This window comes from Rosa chinensis, chromosome 7 (genome assembly GCF_002994745.2).
Source record: "Rosa chinensis cultivar Old Blush chromosome 7, RchiOBHm-V2, whole genome shotgun sequence".
Lineage (NCBI taxonomy): Eukaryota > Viridiplantae > Streptophyta > Magnoliopsida > Rosales > Rosaceae > Rosa > Rosa chinensis.
The window spans coordinates 59,733,723-59,753,426 of record NC_037094.1 but is presented as its reverse complement, the minus strand read 5'-3'; the positions used below and the strand labels follow the sequence as shown (position 1 = coordinate 59,753,426).

The following is a 19,704-nucleotide window of genomic DNA, read 5'->3' as shown; positions in this document are numbered from 1 at the left end:
ATAGTTGAAAAGAAAAGAAAAAATTGTTCAACAACAAAATAAAGAACTGGCCAACAAAAGCACCAATGCAAATCAAAATCAGTAAGATATTTAAGTTTGATATGAGACTCACTCTATATCCAATATGTTGCTTGACACAGGATAGAGGATGAGGGTATTCACTGGTAGGCCTAAGAAAAAGTAAGCATATTATCAAGAAATAAAATATACAAATCTGATATGAAGATAGGAAGCTACATACGAACATAGAGTCATGAAAGAATGAGGAAAATTATCCTTTGTTAGGATGAGGCACGTATTTGAGTATTTAATCCGAAAACGTCCCCATTGGAAATGAGAAGGGATAACGAATAAAATTAATAAAATTTACCAAACTTTAGAAAAGCTATATATATGTGATGAACATTCCCTATACTGGTATCCATTATGTGTCTTTAAGAAACACATAGCACCAAAACAAACAATGGACACAGAAAGTCTAAAGCAATAACAAGATAATAGTTAATTAGAAATACTTGCGTCCATGGCATTGTGAAAAATATATGAATCGGTATTTTTAGTGCCTCAGCAACATGAGAGTGCCCTGGACCACGATTTGCAAAGATTAAGAGACCACAAAATAATTTCAAACCACATAAAAATAAAATAAAAGATCTTTTGGTTATTATTATTTTCCAATAGAACATAAGCATGAAGCCTTTTAAAGAAGTTCAAGACATTGAGCTAATTAGCCAATAAGGGAGTTTGGTTCCAAAGGAAAGGTTGTAATTTGAAGAGAATAAAAGCACTATAATTTCTGGCAGAGTTTAGTTCATAGATATATGTACAAATTTTGATTTAAATTCCAGTTTGTTACCATTTTTTTCTCTTGATCCACTGTATATTACTCAGATCTCACACAAAAGAAAGTTTTAGTTCATTTCCACGGAACCAATATGTCAAATTGACTTGCAAAATATCAATATGTGAAGAAAAGGTCAATTATTTCAGTGGTTATAGTAACCACAAATACCATTAGCTCTTAGTTCTCTTGAAAACACAAGAAGTAATTAAATAAATAAATAAGATGACGAAATCTAACCATATGCTGGTGGGTTGGCAATTATTGCATCTGCTTTAAACAGGACTTTCGAATCAGGATAAGGTTCTTTCCACGCAGGAAGTAAAGAAAATATTATTTCTTTTATTTGTTGTCGCTGAATAGATACTTCCGAAGGTTCCGATGGCAAGAAACCTTTATTCTTGAACATATCTATAAAGATATAATATAAAGCTATTATTAAAGCTTACATTTATGGACAAACCAAAAACAAGTGTACGGAGCCGAACAAAGAACCTTTCAATATTGATACAGAAGGACAAGCCAATGCAATTTTTTAGTACAAAAACTTTAAGCACCCAATAAAGAATGGCATATTCCCAAAATCCCAGTAGATTTGTAACATTGAGTTTTATTTATCAAGAATTCATATCATGTGGCTCACTGTAGAATTCAAAATCCCAGGAAAGCCATCATTGGATATTTCATTAACAGATTCAAATGTGTGAAGCTTGTGATCCTCAGCAATTTCTAGAATTATGTTAGAGACTACCAAGATAGCACTTGGAATTTGGACGGTGAAGTAGATATCCATTTCAGAGGTGAGCTGTATGGAAGGTGCTTAGTAAAAAAATAACTTCAATGAGAAACTCACAGAAGGTGCAAACTGATATTCTCCTATACATATTTGGTTCAATCTCACATCCAATTCTAGCATAAACACCCCCATCACTGACTCTATTGATTGAAGCCTTTTGAGACAGTTAGGTGCACATTTGTGTGTTCTTGAAGGAACATACAGGCAAAAAAGCATGAATCTTCAATTCTAACATATCCAAGTTTATTTCCGGCACCAAAATACATCCAGAATTACTCAATAAAGCAGAACAAGACGAAAGTTAATACTTTACACGCTATGAATAAGTCTGATAGATCAAACGAGATAGTTGGTAAATACCTTGTCCTTCATTAAAAAGAACCTATCAATCACCAAAATTACCAGAACAAAAAAACAAAAAAAAGTCTCATCATGTAAGCAGGATATCCAAAAAGAAAAAAGTTCAAAAATATTTACTTACATTCGGCAAGAACTTTTGGATCTCCACCTAAAGGAAAGAACTCCAACCCAGCAGTAAGGACAAAATCTTTGAAATTTGCATGAGTTGCTAGCCTAACCCTATTTCCTGCAAAGTTGAGTAACATCCCATCATTTCACAGATAAGGTTCTCAGATATCACGACCAAGAAAGCTCTCTTTATATATTCTCATTCCTGGCCTGTGAACTTCAATTCCATATAAATAAAATTTCTCAAGTACTCATATTTATACAGCCGACATAAAGATGAATTGAAAGTAACTAATAGATCATGTAGTCAATTTCCAAACCAGCCTTTTTTAATAGTGAACACCCAAGATTAACAACTCATGGGCGTAATAATATCGCCTAAGCAACAGCTAAGTACCAAAAACCATCAGATGGTTTAATAATTGCAATGCACAAGAAGAGAATGAACAAAGATGAGGAGACAAGGTAGAGGGAGAGAGAGAGAGATGAAAGACAGAGCACTCATGGTAATCAAGCATCAATCATTCAGAAAACAATCGTCCTCCAGAATCTTTTTGCGAGAAATCCTATACAACTTTTGTACTTAATTATCCAGTTTAATAAATTCACTTTTTTTTTTTACAAAGAGATAGAATTAAAAAAACACATGTTGCTGAGGGGCGCATTCGTTGTTCTTTAAAGAGGATCCCCCAGAATATTGAAGTTAGATTTTGCTTTCAGGATATTCAATATCATGCAACCGTTTCTACAATAATGTACATGCACAAACCTAGCAATAATTCAACAAAGCTACTGAACTTCAAAAACATAAATAGTAGCTATTTCCGATTGAACCTGCATCTCATTACTCAACCTAATCAACAGTAGCCATCACTAGATCACCAACATATTACCATTGAAGTGAACAATTTCTAAAGAAAGTAGACACAAAATCATACAAAATTTAACTGAGAAAGCCTAAATAACCTGCAATTTCTTTCCGAAAAGAGATGGAGGCATTTGGAATACATACAGAGATTGAGCGACGGGACTTGGCGGGAACTGCGGGGGAGAATAGCAACGACAATACTAAGAGGATTTGAATTGCAATTACCAATTGTTGAAAGTAGTGATGCAGAGGCCTTGGAATGGTTGGAGAAGATGGTCTGCTGTAGATTCTCTGCAAATAAGGCAAACTAACCGGGCATAGAATAAAGTAAGATTCTTTCTATCAATGAAAGCAAATAAGCAAAGCAAGATGAGATTTTGAAGCTACTAAGCTGATGAATAACCAACAAAATGTGGTCATAATTGAGATTAAAAACCAAACAAAACACAGTTTTTCACCAAAACAAATCTAAATTAAACTCACCAAGAATCGCCGAGAAACCCCCAAATCCCCAAATCGAAGAACCCACGAATAGAACCCTAGTTTCAACTCTGGTATTTCGATGTCTAGATTGAAACCCATTTTTCTTCTATCTTTTCCCCAGTACGAAGAACCCATGAATAGATCGAAATCTTAAGCGATTGTACAGATGGGTATAATCTTAAGTGATGGATGAGTACAGTCGAGCCCTAATCGAGATATATTTTGATGACAAATGGGGTTTTGATGAGAGATCCGCCATCAAATTGCTCACTACAGACAGGTTCGTGGCCGGAGCACCATTAATAGAGAGTGACAAAGAGAAAAGAGAAAGAGAGAGAGATCTGCTCAGTGGCTTCAAGTCGGCTGCGCAAGAACAACAAGGTCAGGGCTTCTGCTTGTTAATTAAACTTAAACCGCACAGTTTTGGTTGAGGTGGGAATTACCTTCGTGGTGATTTTGCTTAGAATCAAAACTCCAAGCTTCTTCCTTTTTGGTTTGCAGGTGAGGGGATGAGAGAGGGAATGGGTTGGCATGGCTTCTAAGAGATAGACCTAATCTCATGACAGATGGTGTTTTCATGAGAGACCCACGGTGTTTTGATGAGAGAGTGGTGGTTTTTGATGAAGTTGAGAAGAGAGCTGCTCGACCAGAGGAAACGATTGTTTTGACAAAGTGTTGACGGGGAGACAGCAAATCCAATAAACCTAGCTAGCTAATTAGGTTGTCAAAGGCGGGCTTTTAATTTTTTCTTTATGAATCAGACAACATAAAGACAAAGTTTTGTTGTCTAATTGTGAACAAATTAAACCTCAGCTAAGGTTCCAAAGAGGGAAAAGTTCCCGCTATAATATGCAACCAAAGTAACATGCTAGGCAATGCTCATTCACACAACGGAAACAACTCATTTGGTTGTGGGATCATCAATCTGGTGCTATATTTCAATCAAAACTTGGAGGTTTTTGGGGGGCTTCAGTGCCATTTTGGGCCAAATAAAGGCACATCCAAATATTTCCCACTTTATCACACAACAGAAGGTAAAAAACCGTTGTATCATGTTTTGCATGCTACTCTCACACAACAGATATAACTATATTGTTGTACTACGTAGTACCAATTTGGAGCCGAATTTGAGTCAATCTAGGAGTGAAATCTGCCGCTATTTTTTTTATGATTCACACAACAGATTATTCTTGTAACCGTTGTGCAATGACCTTCTAAATAAAAACTTCAGAATTTTAACCACCTTATACAACGGAAGTTTTGTAAACATGTTGTGTGATTCACTTTTCTTCATCACACAACACTTTTTTTTTTTTCGTTGTGCAAAAAGTGTTGTATGTTAATGTTTTTGGTGTAGTGTGTTGACACTTTTGATATAGCCTTGCTTCATTTCTTCAAAACAAGAAACATTATCTAAATGCTAGTAGGCTCATCTATGGTAGAATTCAAACCACAATTGTTCGAACATGCGCAATTATGGATCCAATCCACATACATTCATGAACCACTTTGTGAAGAGCAATAATCTATGCATTGTTCGAAGATATAGCGACTAGGGTCTATTATGTAGACCTCCAAGATATCACGGTCTTCACCCATGGTGAACACTAAACCAGTTTGGGAATGACCTTTGTGTGGATAAGAGAGATACCCAATATCAGCAAAACCTTCCAAAACACATGTCATTTTTGGATGGGGATAGAGGACGCAGGCCAGTGTTGGCGGCGTTCCTGATGTGTGATGGGCCCGAATCCATCATCTCTTTGTAGGGATAGAACAAGCCCATATCAATCGTACATCTCAAGTACCGAAAGATTTTTTTTTACACCAATCCAATGGTGTTGCGTTGGTGCAGAGTTATAACTAGCTAACAAGTTCACAACATATGAGATGTCCGGTCTTGTGCATTGAGCTAAGTACAATAATGCGCCTATTGTACTTATGTAAGGCACTTCCGCCTCTAGCACATCTTCGCCATCATCCTTCGGACGGAGAGGATCTTTTTCAGGATTAAGACTACGGACGATCATGGGTGTACTTGAAGGCTTGACCTTGTCAAAAAGCCTAAGCATCTATGAACACGATGCTCAAGTTCCAAAATGAGACATAATCGTGTTCTCCCAAAATCCTTTATCTCAAACTCGGATTTCAAGTATTCAGCGGTTTCCCTTAACTCTTTAAGGGCTTCTAATGAAGATCATGTCCAACATGAACCGCAATAGAATCTGAAACTTGTTATGGAAACGCACAGGCATATCTCTTCCCAATCAAGTAGTCACTTTAGTGAGCATTTCAACCTTATTGCAAACTCTCTCTGTGGTCTAAGCCACTTGATTTAGGTAAATGAAGTCCACCATGAACCTTCATGTATATTCCGTATCTAGATCCCTATATAGATACGTAGTTACCCCATTTGTAAGCTACATGTTCAGTTATTCGGAAACTACGAAACTGATAGGGTAATGGAGTGCAATGACATCCATTACGAGAGAATATGTCTCATCGTAGTTGATTCCAGGACGTTTTGTGAGAAGCCTTGAGCCATAAGGCGAGATTGCCATCTCTTTTTCTCATCACGCTTTCTAACGAAGACCCATTAGTCAGTAGGTTTTATGTTAAGAGGTGTTGGCATTACTAGCTCGAAAACCATCCTCTTCATTAGAGAATCCATCTTAACCTGGTTCGCATCTTTCCATTTAGGCCAATTTTCTCTACGTTGTCATACATTCATCAACGGAGTATGGTTCGATATCATCGGACTCAACAAACTCATGCGCAATGAAATGCGTGACTACATCATCAATTATGATGGAGTTTCTATCCCACGTCTCATGTACACTAGTGTAATTTTCAAAGAGCTCTATATTCTCAGGAATAGGCTCTGAAGTTGAGGGGTCCGCCAACGATAACCATAATCTGGAAGATTCTCATGAGATAGATTTTGAGTGTCGATGATCCAAGAATTGGGTTGTGTCAAAGCATCATTCGAACCCACGGGCCTCCCATGAATCCTAGCTGGGACCATGGCCTATAACGCCAGAGTGCCACTCTCTTTGGCGTTGGCTCCATGCCTACCTCCGTGTAGGGTGGCGCTACGTCCTCTCATATGGACGTCATTCCTTGCAGGCATATTTGCAGCAGATGTGTGATCTCGTCACTTTAACAAGGATTGAGATGAAACATAATGGGGACAGACCACGACAATTCTTATCATTCCTGCTGAGCATTCCTGTTCTTATCTCCCCCTAACGATGGGAAGATTGTCTCATCGAAGTGACAATTCTCAAGACATGTGGGAAAGAGATCGCCTAACAAGGGCATTAAGTGGCGGATGATTGTTGGAACCTCAAATCCAACGTAGTTGCCTATTCGTCTATAAGGACCCAACATAGTGCTCTGTGGCGGCGCAATTGGCACATAAATGGCACACTCAAAGATACGTAAGTACGATACTTGTACCCAGTCACTAGTTGTAATACAGAGATAGATTGAGTGGCGATGGGTCGTAGATGAATTTGCATAGCTGCATGTGATATTACATCACCCCAAGCGAATATAAGGATATTGGTGCGCATTACCAATTTCCGGGCTACCATCGTAGTCGTTTCTGCGAGACCATTTGGGTGTGTACATGAGAATATGATGTCCAACATCAGTCCCATTGCAATAACCATCAAAAGTTTTTGATGTAAACTCTCTAGCAATGTCAAATCAAATTGACTGAATAGGATGATTCGGGGAGTGAGCCCGTTGTCATATGATATGTGCTAGGAGTGTAGCATAAGCAACATTACAAGTGGACAATGGGACAACATGTGACCAGAGTGTTTGCTTGTCAACCAACATCATGAGATATTTAAATGTCCGCAAGTCAGTTAAACTAGTCCACAGAATCCCCATGGATTCTATATAAGAACAGAATCAGTAGTTTCTTATCCTTTGCATAGGACGGTCTCAGTCCTAATTTCCCTAAGGAATAGGCTTTGTAAAATGAGTGAGAGGCTTTAGAAGTAACCAATGATGATTTTGTTTGGGCCTGAGTGTCTGAAATGTTAATTGAAGCAAAGTTGGTGATTGTAGCATCACCTAGAGTGCCATTACCATGATGGACGCCATCCATGGCATCATGGATAGGGATTGTGTTAGCCCTAGGTTGGTGGTGGACGGCGGCGGTGCTAGAGGCAACGACGGCGGTCACACTTAGTCCAAGAATCAACTTTTGATTCATGCTTCGTTTCGCTTGAGAGAAAGGATGTCCATGTGAAGTCTTTAGTAGACGGATCATCATATCATGACTACGATGACTCTCCTATCGTGACAAAGTCAATATGTGTCTAAATCCAAGAGATCTTCTCTCGTAACTTTATTGGATTTAATTACTCAAATAGTGACATAGAGTCCACTATAGAGACACATAAACTTCTCTAAGATGCGTCTTTGTTCGCAATCGTTAAAGGTATTGCAAAGGAACTCATTTATGTTCTCTACATGCATTTTCACATGGAATCCGTTGGCTGTTCATAGGTGCGATTTTCCCTATGAGCGTAGAGAGTTTCTGTGATAGTAATCAAGGTGCCATTTGGCAAGGGGAGCTTAGGCTATTCCATGTCCTTGAATTAATACTGATGGCCCAGCCATTGTAGTCATAAAGTAATATACTCAAAATCAAAATGGAGTCATAATGAAAAGAACTCAAAATTTTATTCATAAGCCAACATAATACATTATTGTCTCTTAACCATTAGGAGAATCTAATCCAAATGCTAGCTAATGCAAAACAAAGGTAGTCGTTTGACTTCTTTCGGTAACTCCAAAATAAATATGACCAGGTAAGTAGAGAGATGTCGGTGGAGCAAAGCTCGCTTGAGTACCACTTATCTCAAAACCTTCCTAGACATCATAATCATTTTGGATGAGCCTATGTGAAGAAAAACTAAACCAATGACATTTACTACAAAGTATATGGCAATTGCCTATTACATCTCTTGGAAAAATAAAGACTTCAACAGAATTGGAGATCTATTGATCATTTGAAGTCTTCAACCCTTCACTCTAGATCATCTTCTTGATCTTCTTGTTCCACATAGTGAGCTTCTCTTGCTTCACAATATACTTTGTAGGCGGTGACAATTTCTTCACGAGCTCTACAAATGTGTGCCCAATGACCGGATGCTCCACATCGAGAACATACATCTCTTTGCTCAGACTCCATTGATTGAGGCAGTTTGAAAGCTTTATTTAGATGGCTCTTCGTGTTGGTGGCGCCACCAACATAGCCAGAGGTGTTGCCTCCCTATCTCTTTCCACGTTGACCTCTTCGGTTCCGTGTTCGCCTATTTTGGCAGTTACCTTCCCAAGTAGAGCGATTATATGGACCATAACGTCCAAAAGTATCCCTAAGATTAGGGTTTTACTCTTGGCACCCTCTCTTAGGGGCACGACTATAATTGGATTCTGGAATATGCTCTGTTTCCACGGATCTCAAATTATAGGTTTTTACAAGGATGTTGTCATGCTTTTCAGCGACATTCATAGCTCCAATGAGCTCATGAAACCTTGTGATCCGTCCTACAGTAACATCAATTCGATAGTTCTTAGCAACATCAATGCAGAGACGAGGAAGGTAGAGAGAGTCTTCTCAATCAACATCGGATTTGTGATTTCTTTACCACAGAATTCCATTAAGGATTTAATGCGAAGTGATTCTGAGTTGTAGTCAAGAATAATCTTGAAATCACAGAAGCGGAGGCTATGTCATCTCACTTCTAGGTAAGAAAGCAGGGAGTCACGGACGTTACCAAATCTTTCTTCGAGTGAGACCCACAGCCTTCTGGAATCTTCTTCATTCATACACTCGTACTAGAGCGAATCATCCATATGACGAGTCATTAGGATGATGGCTTTCGCCTTATTTGCTTCCAAAACTTGAGCTTACTCAACAGTTAGCACGTCCTGGCTAGGCTCGAGAATCGTATCCAGGACTCCATTGGCCTTGAGATGCTGGCTGACATCATGAACCCACCTGTGATATCCACAGCCAGCTGTTCCCAATGGAGCAAAGTCCAATATGTTCAGGTTACTCATCCTGAAAGAGAACAAGAAAAAGGGTTAGTTTCGGAGTTGAAAAATCTACCACGAAAACATATAAAATTTCTGAGCGTAATCGGTTCCAAGAAATTCAATTCCAAGAGGGGTTGGATTAGATCAAAACAATTAGGTAAGTGGTCGATCATAAATTCTCTACAAATTCTAAGTTTGGAGATCTCAACAAGCTCCAAACTTGGAGTGAGCACGAACCCCCACAGTTCGGCTTAATTAGGAAGGTCAAAAATTTGCCGGAAAAGTCGCCGGTCACCGGAAATTAAAGCATCCCAAAGGTAGGGAGTCTCCGACTTGCTTCGATAACAGACTTTTGTCCCCCTCCTGGATTTCAACAAGTGGATTTGGCCGGAAAAGTCATCGGTCGCTGGAGTTGACGTAGCTGCTAACGTGGCAAATCTGCTGATAGTGCTACTGTCGCCACTGCTGACGTGGCAGTGGGCTTGCTTCTGGGCTGTGTCAGTGGGCTTCTTTCTCTTCCTCCTTTTTTTTTCTTTTCTTCTTCTGCCAGTTCAAGTGTGCAGATGCTCAGGTGGCCGGTTCACATATTTTTAGGCCGATTTAGGGGAAAATTTTTCCAGTTCCCTGATTGTGGTGTTGAGGCACTACTTCTGGCGAAAAATTTGGTAGCTATTGGATGTCCGGAAGGTGGTGAATTGGTGGAATATTTGTTGCGGGTTGTTTGGAGCTTTCAGTGGCCGATTCTGTAGGTTTCCGGCCGATTCTAGTGGTTCTGCCTTCTGTTCTGGATTCCTGGGATCGAAGGCTTCAAGTTGTGTGGTGGAGGCAGAAAAGTTTTCAAGGTTTTGTATTCGAATTTAGGGTTTTTGCTTCTTGAATCAGGGTTAGGATTTTGTGTTGATAACGTGTTTAAGGAAAACCAAAATTGGGAGAGAATTGAGTCGTGCTTTCATTGATAATAGGGGCCTGTTTATATAGAGGATTACAAGACATAGATTCAGAGTTGTACAAGGAAATATAATCGTACAATTGATTAGATATCTATGAATATCTCCGAGAATATCTCTAATTCAAAACCCTATTAAAACTAGGTCAAGTAACCTAGAGTTCGGGCCAGACACATATTTTGGATTTACTTGAATAATATCAACATGCTTGTAATACTAAGCTCTACACAATGCGGTAAAACAGAAGTTCAGAAGCGGCGCCACGCGCCACCAGTGACGGCGTGTGAGTCCAACATGCCACCATTCCAATTACCTAATTGACTTGTAAAATCTATGCCAACAGAATCGTCTCAACACACCCAACCAGTTTTTGAACCATGACAAAGCCAGAATTAGAGCCAATTGGCCAGAATTAGCTCGAAAAGAAAACGAATCCCTAGAATTTCCAAAGCATGATTCCACCTCCTCACTCCAAATCGATACAAGCCATTTGGAGGGTTTCCTATACATCAAAAGGGCTTCCAATGAGGTAGTCTCATAATCGGAGGTGGCTGGATAAGTGAGTTTAGATAAGGTCACACCGTGAGGACTGCCGAAGCCTAAACTGCTAGGATTCTCTTTCTATGATGCAAATTGAGCTAAGCAAAGGGCAGGAAATATGGAGAGGCGGTTCTAACCCAACCAGTGTGGCGGCCTGGGTCGGCCAGATGACAAAGAACTCGTCGGGTCATATCAGAACCGGTAGTGTCTCACTCTAGGTATATGGCTCAAGAAAGAGAGGTCTCCCTCCTTCAATCTGCTAGGGTACCCACTATTTATAGTAAAGGGAAAAATAAAGTAGTTATGCAAAATATAATTCTATTCAATATGTAAGTGCAATTCATGATAATTGTTCTTCACATTGACTGTATGGGCCAAAGGCTATGAGCACATATAGGTACCCAAATTTGTACATATGTGGCCTTATATCTAAATACATATTGATAAGCATTTCGTTGTACGTACACATGTGTCATACAAGTAAGTTTTTAGGGCAAGGTAACTTTAGCGGAGACACACAAGTTGATGAGTGCCAAGGCATTGCTCGTCAAATGTGCTGCCTTCACAGTTTTTCTGGTGGTAATTTTTTCTACTGTTCCATTTAGATTATGGTCGACGAATCCATCCTTGCAGGTGTTTAGATTGGTTAATGCAGCGCTAACCCATGTTTGAACATTACTAACGTGTAACCCAGAAGTAGAGCCTTTAATTACCATACCCAACTCAACTTTAGACTTTTGGAGCATCTGCACAGCGACATTGAGCTCCTCCACACAGTCACGCATTGCTGATGTCACAACGGGATTCAAGGCTTTGGTTTCTGAATAGCCTTTCGCTGTAATATGAGTTTGTTTGGTGAATTCAAGGGCTATATCGAGGGCAGTTTGAGATAGAACTTTAGCACTCATCCCGATTTTACCCGCGTGGATTTTGAGAACATTGCAGCACAACCTTGGATACATTGTAGCATTACATGATGTTTTTATGTAATCAGTAGTTCCCGGATCGGGAGATTCTCCGTGTGCTATGCATGAGCGTATATGATTACATAATTGAATTACTGCTAGAGCTACAACTATATGCGTAAGATAATCTTTCATGTTTCTTTAGGAGGACATGTGTCTAAACTTTCAGTGATGGTAGGGAGAGTTTGAATCAAAAGCTAGATGATTGATACTTTGTTCGTAAATGAATCATCCTCAATATATAAAGGAAAAATTAAATCTTGTTAAACAATTAGTTCACATTTTGTTGGAGGATTCTAACTTTGAAATTTTCTTACTATGCTTCTAGTTATAACTACAACATAAATCGAAAACAAATAACAATGACAACTCACAAGTAGCAAACCATACGCGTACATAACCAGCATTCCAGCAAGTAGAACAGATATGTTAATTACATACAAGTTGGTTTTGCGTAACTGGTATCATATCCGACTACAACCACAATATTTTGCATTGCAGGCCATTAGTGCATACATTATACGTACTATGCTCAAAGATAAATATATTCTATTTGGTTTTGGTCTCCCTTCCCCGGATTGTATTTTCTTTATTCTATTAATAGATTTAAATGGAGGGAGGGGAGGTGCTTCTCGGTTGTGACAACCCTCTCTCGCTTGTGAGAGACGGTGGGCACTTGACGCCCCAAATCAGTTGTCACCCTTGCCGACGAATGTTTCGTGCTAAAACACTTCAATAAAAAATATAATTAAAAGAGACACACCTATGTCGAAGAAATTTTTTCCAAGGGGAAGAAGAGCTTCCCATTTTAATTTTTAAATGGACAAACATTAGCCAATCAAACATTAAGTCGGCATAGGCACCATAAAATATATATATATATATATATATATATATATAAATGGACACATATTCTCCTGACGAATTATTTGCAGGTAAAATCCTTCCATAAAAATGAAAGCATAGTTAGAAACGAATTCTTGTTTTTTTTTTTTTTTTTTTTTTTTTTTTTTTGAAAAATAAAACTTTCATTGAAACTTAATGAGAACACTCGTTTACAATGGCATCCCTTAGAAATTCGGGAGCAGTTACAAACCACATCTGACTATCATTGTGGCATAAAGAGCGACTAGCTAATGTATGCGCTATCTTATTAGCATCTCTAGGAGCATAATGAACTATGTAATGCACATGTCTTCTCAGCAACTCTTTTACCTCTTCAAGAATGAAACCTAGAGTTGAATAATCCAACTCCTCTTGCTTCGAAGCATGAACAAGTAACATACAATCTGTTTCAAACTCTACTCTATCATAGTGTAGACTCTGAGCCATTTTCATGCCTTCATAGAGAGCTAACAGGTCGGCATGGAAAGGTGATACTACTTGGTCAAGTTGTCTCAATGTCGCTGCCTTGAAAGTGCCAGCATGATCTCGGATCACAATTCCCATGCCTCCTCGTTTGGTGGAAGAGATAAAAGACCCATCACTATTACACTTCAGTTCTTGTTGTTAGAAGCGTCACATAAGAAAAATAAAATAAAATAATCGGACTCTCGCCATCTACGGTGCAACACTCTACCACTTCACTTAGTAGCATGCCTCTTGTATTGCTTCCTCACAACACCGTTTTGGCTTAGGCTGCTCCAATCTCGCTCGCGGTAAAAATGACAAAACTGTATAAACGAAAGAGGATGATTAGAAGCCCTAGTTCGATCTGACTCTAACTTCTCAAATCTCTGCTCTTCATTATTAGTTGATATTGGAGTCTTCACGGATAATTATATTGTTATATGTATCTTATTAATTTGATTTTCTATCATTGGGCTTTTTTATAATTTGATTTATTGTAAACAGAAGTTTTTGATTGGAATACATTCATATTTGATATATATGTTTTTTTTTTTTTTATCAGTAAGATAAACGAAATAGTTCAGTAAACCGTCAAATTCTCAGGACCGACGCTTCAGTGATGAGAAATTAGCATAAAAAAATCAGCATGCATGTTTCTTGAGAAAAATAAAGTAGTTATGCAAAATATAATTCTATTCAATATGTAAGTGCAATTCGTGACAATTGTTCTTCACATTGACTGTATGGGCCAAAGGCTATGAGCACTTATAGGTACCCAAATTAATACATGTGTGGCCCTATATCTAAATACATATTGATAAGCATTTCGTTGCGCGTACACATGTGCTATACTAGTAAGTTTTCTCGAGTGATCCTTGAACAAAGTACTGATTTAGGGCAAGGTAACTTTAGCGGGGACACACAAGTTGATGAGTGCCAAGGCATATATTGCTCGTCAAATGTGCTGCTTTTACAATTTTTCTGGTGGTAATTTTCTCTACTGTTCCATTTAGATTATGGTCGACGAATCCATCCTTGCAGGTATTTAAATTGGTTAATGCAGCGCTAAATCATGTTTGAACATTACTAACGTGTAACCCGGAAGTAGAGCCTTCAATTACCATACCCAACTCAACTTTAGACTTTTGGAGCATCTGCACAGCGACATTGAGCTCATCCACACAGTCACGCATTGCTGATGTCACAACGGGATTCAAGGCTTTGATTGCTGAATAGCCTTTCGCTGTAATATGAGTTTGTTTGGTGAATTCAAGGGCTATAGCCTATATCAAGCGCAGTTTGAGCTAGAACTTTAGCACTCATCCCGATTTTGCCAGCATGGATTTTGAGAACATTGCAGCACAACCTTGGATACATTGTGGCATTACATGATGTTTTTATGTAATCGGTAGTTCCCAGATTGGGGGATTCTCCATGTGCTGTGCATGAGCGTATATGATTACATAATTGGATAACTGCTAGAGCTACAACGATATGCGTAAGATAACTTTTCATGTTCTTTAGGAGGACTCGTGTCTAAACTTTCAGTGATAGTAGGGAGAGCTTGAATCAAAAGCTAGATGATTGAATTGACACTTTGTTCGTAAATGAATCATCATCAATATATAAAGAAAGAATTAAATCTTGTTAAACAATTAGTTCACGTTTTGTTGGAGGATTCTAACTTTGAAATTTTCTTACTATGATATTCTAGCTATAACTATAACTTAAATCGAAAACAACTAAGACAACTCGCAAGTAACAAACCATACACGTACATAACCAGCAAGTAGAACGGACATGTTAATTACATACAAGTTGGTTTGCGTAACTGGTCGTATCCAACTACAACCACAATATTTTGCATGACAAGCCAGTAGTACATACATTATACAACGATCAAAGATAAATAGATTTTATTTGGTTTTGGTCTCCCTTCCCCGGATTGTATTTTATTTATTCTATTAATAAATTTAAATGGAGCGACGGGAGGTGCTTCTCTTTTGAGAGCCGGTGAGCGCTTGACGCCCCAAATCAGTTGTCACCCTTGCCGACTAATGTTTCATGCTAAATGGGCAATAAAAATATATTACCGATTTATGTTCGTCTCTCTATCTATGTATTGCTATTCTTCGCTAGTCATTGTCATGTATTGTCAGTTTTCTCGTGGTGTGGAATGAACTGTTGATATGTAGATAATAGCCGTTGAGAAATATAAGCATATATTCTTCTGTCTGTTTGCAATAGGGTGCTTCGAATATTAATTGGGTAGAAAATGATGACAGTAATAAAAAATGAATGAATGCCTTTCTTTAACTGCAAGGCTTACTGGTTTTTTTTTTTTTTTTTTTTTTTTTGCATTTGTTAACGTTGCGTTCTGTTGTATAGTACACATAAGATAGTTGTACTAGTCACAAATCTCAAAGGCTCAAATCGAAGTAGAACATTGTGAGGCTTTGAAGAATCAATACAATCTCTCATGCCATTTCTGAAAGGCTCAAATCGAAAAATTATCTTCTGAGGTGGGATGGCGGAAACCACCGTTGGGTCAGCCGCAGGAGGTGACACCCAATGACGAGACGGTGGAGGCCATGTGAATCTAACAAGACTGCTGCAAAGCATATTTCGAGTGTAATATGACCGCAGAGAATGAGGTTGCTTTCTTCTATTTCTGCTATTAACCTACTCCCCTATAGGCTTGTTTGGCTCCAAAACCAGTTGGTTTGCAAACTGTCTCTTTTGCTGATGTGATTGCGCAGGCGTGCCAGCACCGTAGGGTGCAGTCGTCGGGGAGTCCCTTGACCTGACTTCTTGAATCAAGCGTTGTGGACGAGGAGAGCACCAACCTCATCACAAGGCTCTTTTCTCTGCCTTCCGGAAAAGGACTTCTTGCCTTACAGATAAAGACTTTGGTTGTGATCTCTTCGAGACACCGAATCGATACTCAACGTTGTAGATTGAGCAAAGCAATCACTGGGAAGTTTGGAGAAAGCTCGGGTTTTGCTAAAGCGTGACTTTAGCTTCGCTGGGTTGCGAGGGCGTTACCCTTGCTTTGCTGGTAGTATAAGTGGCAGTAGCACTAGCAGTCGGCTCCTGAGGAGACTAGGACTAGAAGTACGGTCGCCGGGTTTCAACTAGGTTAAAGGTTTGCTCCGGGGAGGCTTTGATAATCTGTATGATTAGTTGATTTGAGAGTTGTCCTCAATTCGTCCTTGAAACCTGGTATTTATACCTAGGGTTTTGACTGTTCCTTGTCATAGAAGGATTATTGATTGAAGTTTCCTATACAATCTCCGCTACATGATTCCAATAAGGACTTGTTTTCCTCATGGATTTTGGAATGGGTGAAGCTGTAACCCAAACCCCAGTAGGCTTATTTTTGGGCCGCAGGTATCGGCCAGTTATGCTAAATCCACTAAAGGATCTTTGCCAAAATTACTTTTGGGCTCAAACAAGGCTAGTGTTTCATTTTTTATCTTCTACTTTAGGCCTTAAAACACATTCATGTAACCAAAGGAAAAAGCAAATACAAGTTTCCAAGTTTGCTTAAATGGAGAACTTACTGAGACATTTCGAGCCAGTAGAGGGGCCTACTTATTTGTGTTGTGCATGGAGAAACTTCCACATTTGATTAATTCTGCAGTTGAAGTGGGTCAACGGAAGCCAGTTCATGCATTTGGTTCTGGACCCTTTATTTCACACATTTTTGCGACTTGATCCTTTTTGCGGAACCAAGCTGTGAACAAGCAATGATTCTTAAGAGATGCTTAGATTTTTTCTGTGATATTTCAGGTCAAGAGCATCTCAAGAGGTCAGTTATGATAAATCTGTTTTGTTTAATTTGCTCTCCTAATACTGGCAAGGCTTTATCTGCAAATATAGCAAAATCTGTGGTTCTAAACTTACTTCTAATCTTGGTAAGTACTTAACTGGGAGTTCCTTCGATACATTCTAAAGTTTCTAAAAGGACTTATGCTCCTGTCCTTGATAAAGTTAAGAGTCGTTTGGCTAGTTGGAAGAACAAGATACTCAATTTAGCGGATTGACTTGCTCTTATTAAGGTTGTAACTACTTCTATCCCCGTTTATACTATGCAAACTGTAAGGTTGCATGTTTCTATATGTGATGCCTTGGTCAAGTTTAATAGAGATTTTTTGTGGGGAGTGTGTAATGGCAAGAAAAAAAATTCATCTAGCTAACTGCGACTTGGTTTGAAGACCTATGGAGTATGGTGGTTTGGGAGTTAAAAAGGCTAGTCTGATGAATCAAGCAATGCTTGCAAAAATTGGTTGGAGAATGGTTCAGGAAGATCAGGGTTTATGGTGTCATGTTTTGAATCAAGAGTATGTTAAATCTGTACCTCTTCTTAATCCACTTTACTCTTGCCCTTCAGGTTGTTCCGGTACTTAAGTGGAGGAGTATTATCTTTGGTGTGAAGTTGTTAAAACAAGGTTTGAGTTGGAGAATTGGGGATGGTTCATCCGTTAAGTTTTAGAATGATAGATGGTTACCTGATGGACTGCTTGTTCAATTTCTTCCTATTGTTTCTAATATCGATTTACAGATGAAGGTAAGAGATTTTTTGGTCTACTAAGAGCATCTCCCATGGTAGGCCAAAAAGCCATTTTTAGCCTACAACTATCTCCCATGGTAAGCTTTTTTTTTTTTTTAATTATTGAGAATGATCTCCCACGGTAAGCTATTTTGCAAAGATCAAGAAAGGGCTTGGTTTTAGAGCAAGTTCACCCGTTGGGTCACCAAATCACCTACTATTCACTGCTTTTTAGTGTTTATTTCCACTCTCTGGGTCACGGGCACAGTTTCCAATAAGACCTGGATCACCAGGTCAGCTTACAGGTCACCAGGGTGACCCATAAAGTGACCCAGGGCACGAAATACACTGTGCTCGTGACCGAGAGTGAAAATACACTTAGAAAGCAGTGAATAGTAGGTGACCTAGTGACTCATGGGTGGACTTGCTCTTAGTAAGCCAAATGGTGGGCCACACTGAATTATTTTTTTTCTTTATGAATATGTATAATACATTAAGGAAAATCAATTTTTCTATATTTATAATGTTACTAAATATTAAAATTATATCTTTGTAAAGATCATGTTGAGATCTTCAATCTAAGCCCAATATATGATATATTTAGTATTTTTTAAGGGTTATTATCACAAATGGTACCTGAACTTATCTTTTATCTTATCGATGGTACCTGAACTTCAATTTTGATCACAACCAGTACCTGAACTTTTCGACTTCATTTCAAGTGGTACCTATCACTAACTTCCGTTAATGTTCCGTTAAAAACTAACATGTGCAAAACACATGACCTATATTCAAGAGTAGTTTGACTAAAATACCCATTAAAATAATTTTGTTTACTAGATATTTTGATCAATTAATATGTTCATAAAAATATAAGTTCAATTAAAAATGTTTCTCTACCCTCTTATGAAAATAAAATTTAAAAACAATATCTCAACAAAAATTAATTGTTTTATAGATACAGACAAAACATTTCAAATAAAACTATAAAACTTTTTTTTTTTGACAAACTATAAAATATTTAAAACCAAAAGCTTATCAAAACTTTCGTAATTTTTTTTTCTTGTCATTCATATATATTTTTAATTGAAGTTGAAAGTTTTTCCTTTTGATAGTCTCATTTTTTATAGCCATATTGCCACAATATAAGTGAAAATAAGTGATATTACAAAAAAAAGGGGTAATTTTACAAATTTATCCTTGAAAAATGAGTCACATGTTCGGCACATGTCAGTTTTTAACGGAACATTAACGGAAGTTAGTGATAGGTACCATTTGATATAAAATCGAAAAGTTCAGGTACTAGTTGTGATCAAAATTGAAGTTCAGGTACCATCGATAAGATATATGATAAGTTCAGGTATCATTTGTGATAATTACCCATTTTTTAAGTAAATGTGTAATCATTAGTTTTTATGATATACTTATTTCTATTTAAGTAAATCGACTAGTTTTATTGATAGCCTCGTCAAAACCATTTGGAAAAAAGATATATTTCAAATTATAGTCGTTGGATATGATGATGTTTGATTTACGCTAATGAAATTTGGCCTACAGTGACAGCACTGTTTTTTGTCGATAGGCCAAATACGCATATTTGAAAGAATATTCTGTTTTTGGTAGGCTAAACACATTTGCCTTTTGGCCTACCATGTGAGATACTCTAATGGGTTGAATATAGAGTTTCTAAGGTTACACTTTGATGATGATATCATTAATAAAATTGTTCAAACTCCTCCTAGTTTAATGGGGAGTGGACTTGATAAACTTATTTGGGGTGGCACAGCTAACGGTCACTTCACTGTAAAGTCTACCTATCTTACTCTTGTTAAGG

At 38.1% G+C, this 19,704-nt stretch overlaps 1 long non-coding RNA gene across 1 annotated transcript; it reads right to left on the bottom strand.

The window, feature by feature from the left end:
• Window positions 1–514: 514 nt before the first annotated feature.
• LOC112180501 lies at window positions 515–3,277 on the bottom strand. The gene is made up of 3 exons (XR_002928330.2): window positions 3,118–3,277; window positions 2,119–2,223; window positions 515–583 (listed from the first exon to the last, which is right to left on the bottom strand). It is a non-coding gene; the product is annotated as an uncharacterized LOC112180501 (long non-coding RNA).
• Between the last annotated feature and the right edge of the window lie 16,427 nt (window positions 3,278–19,704).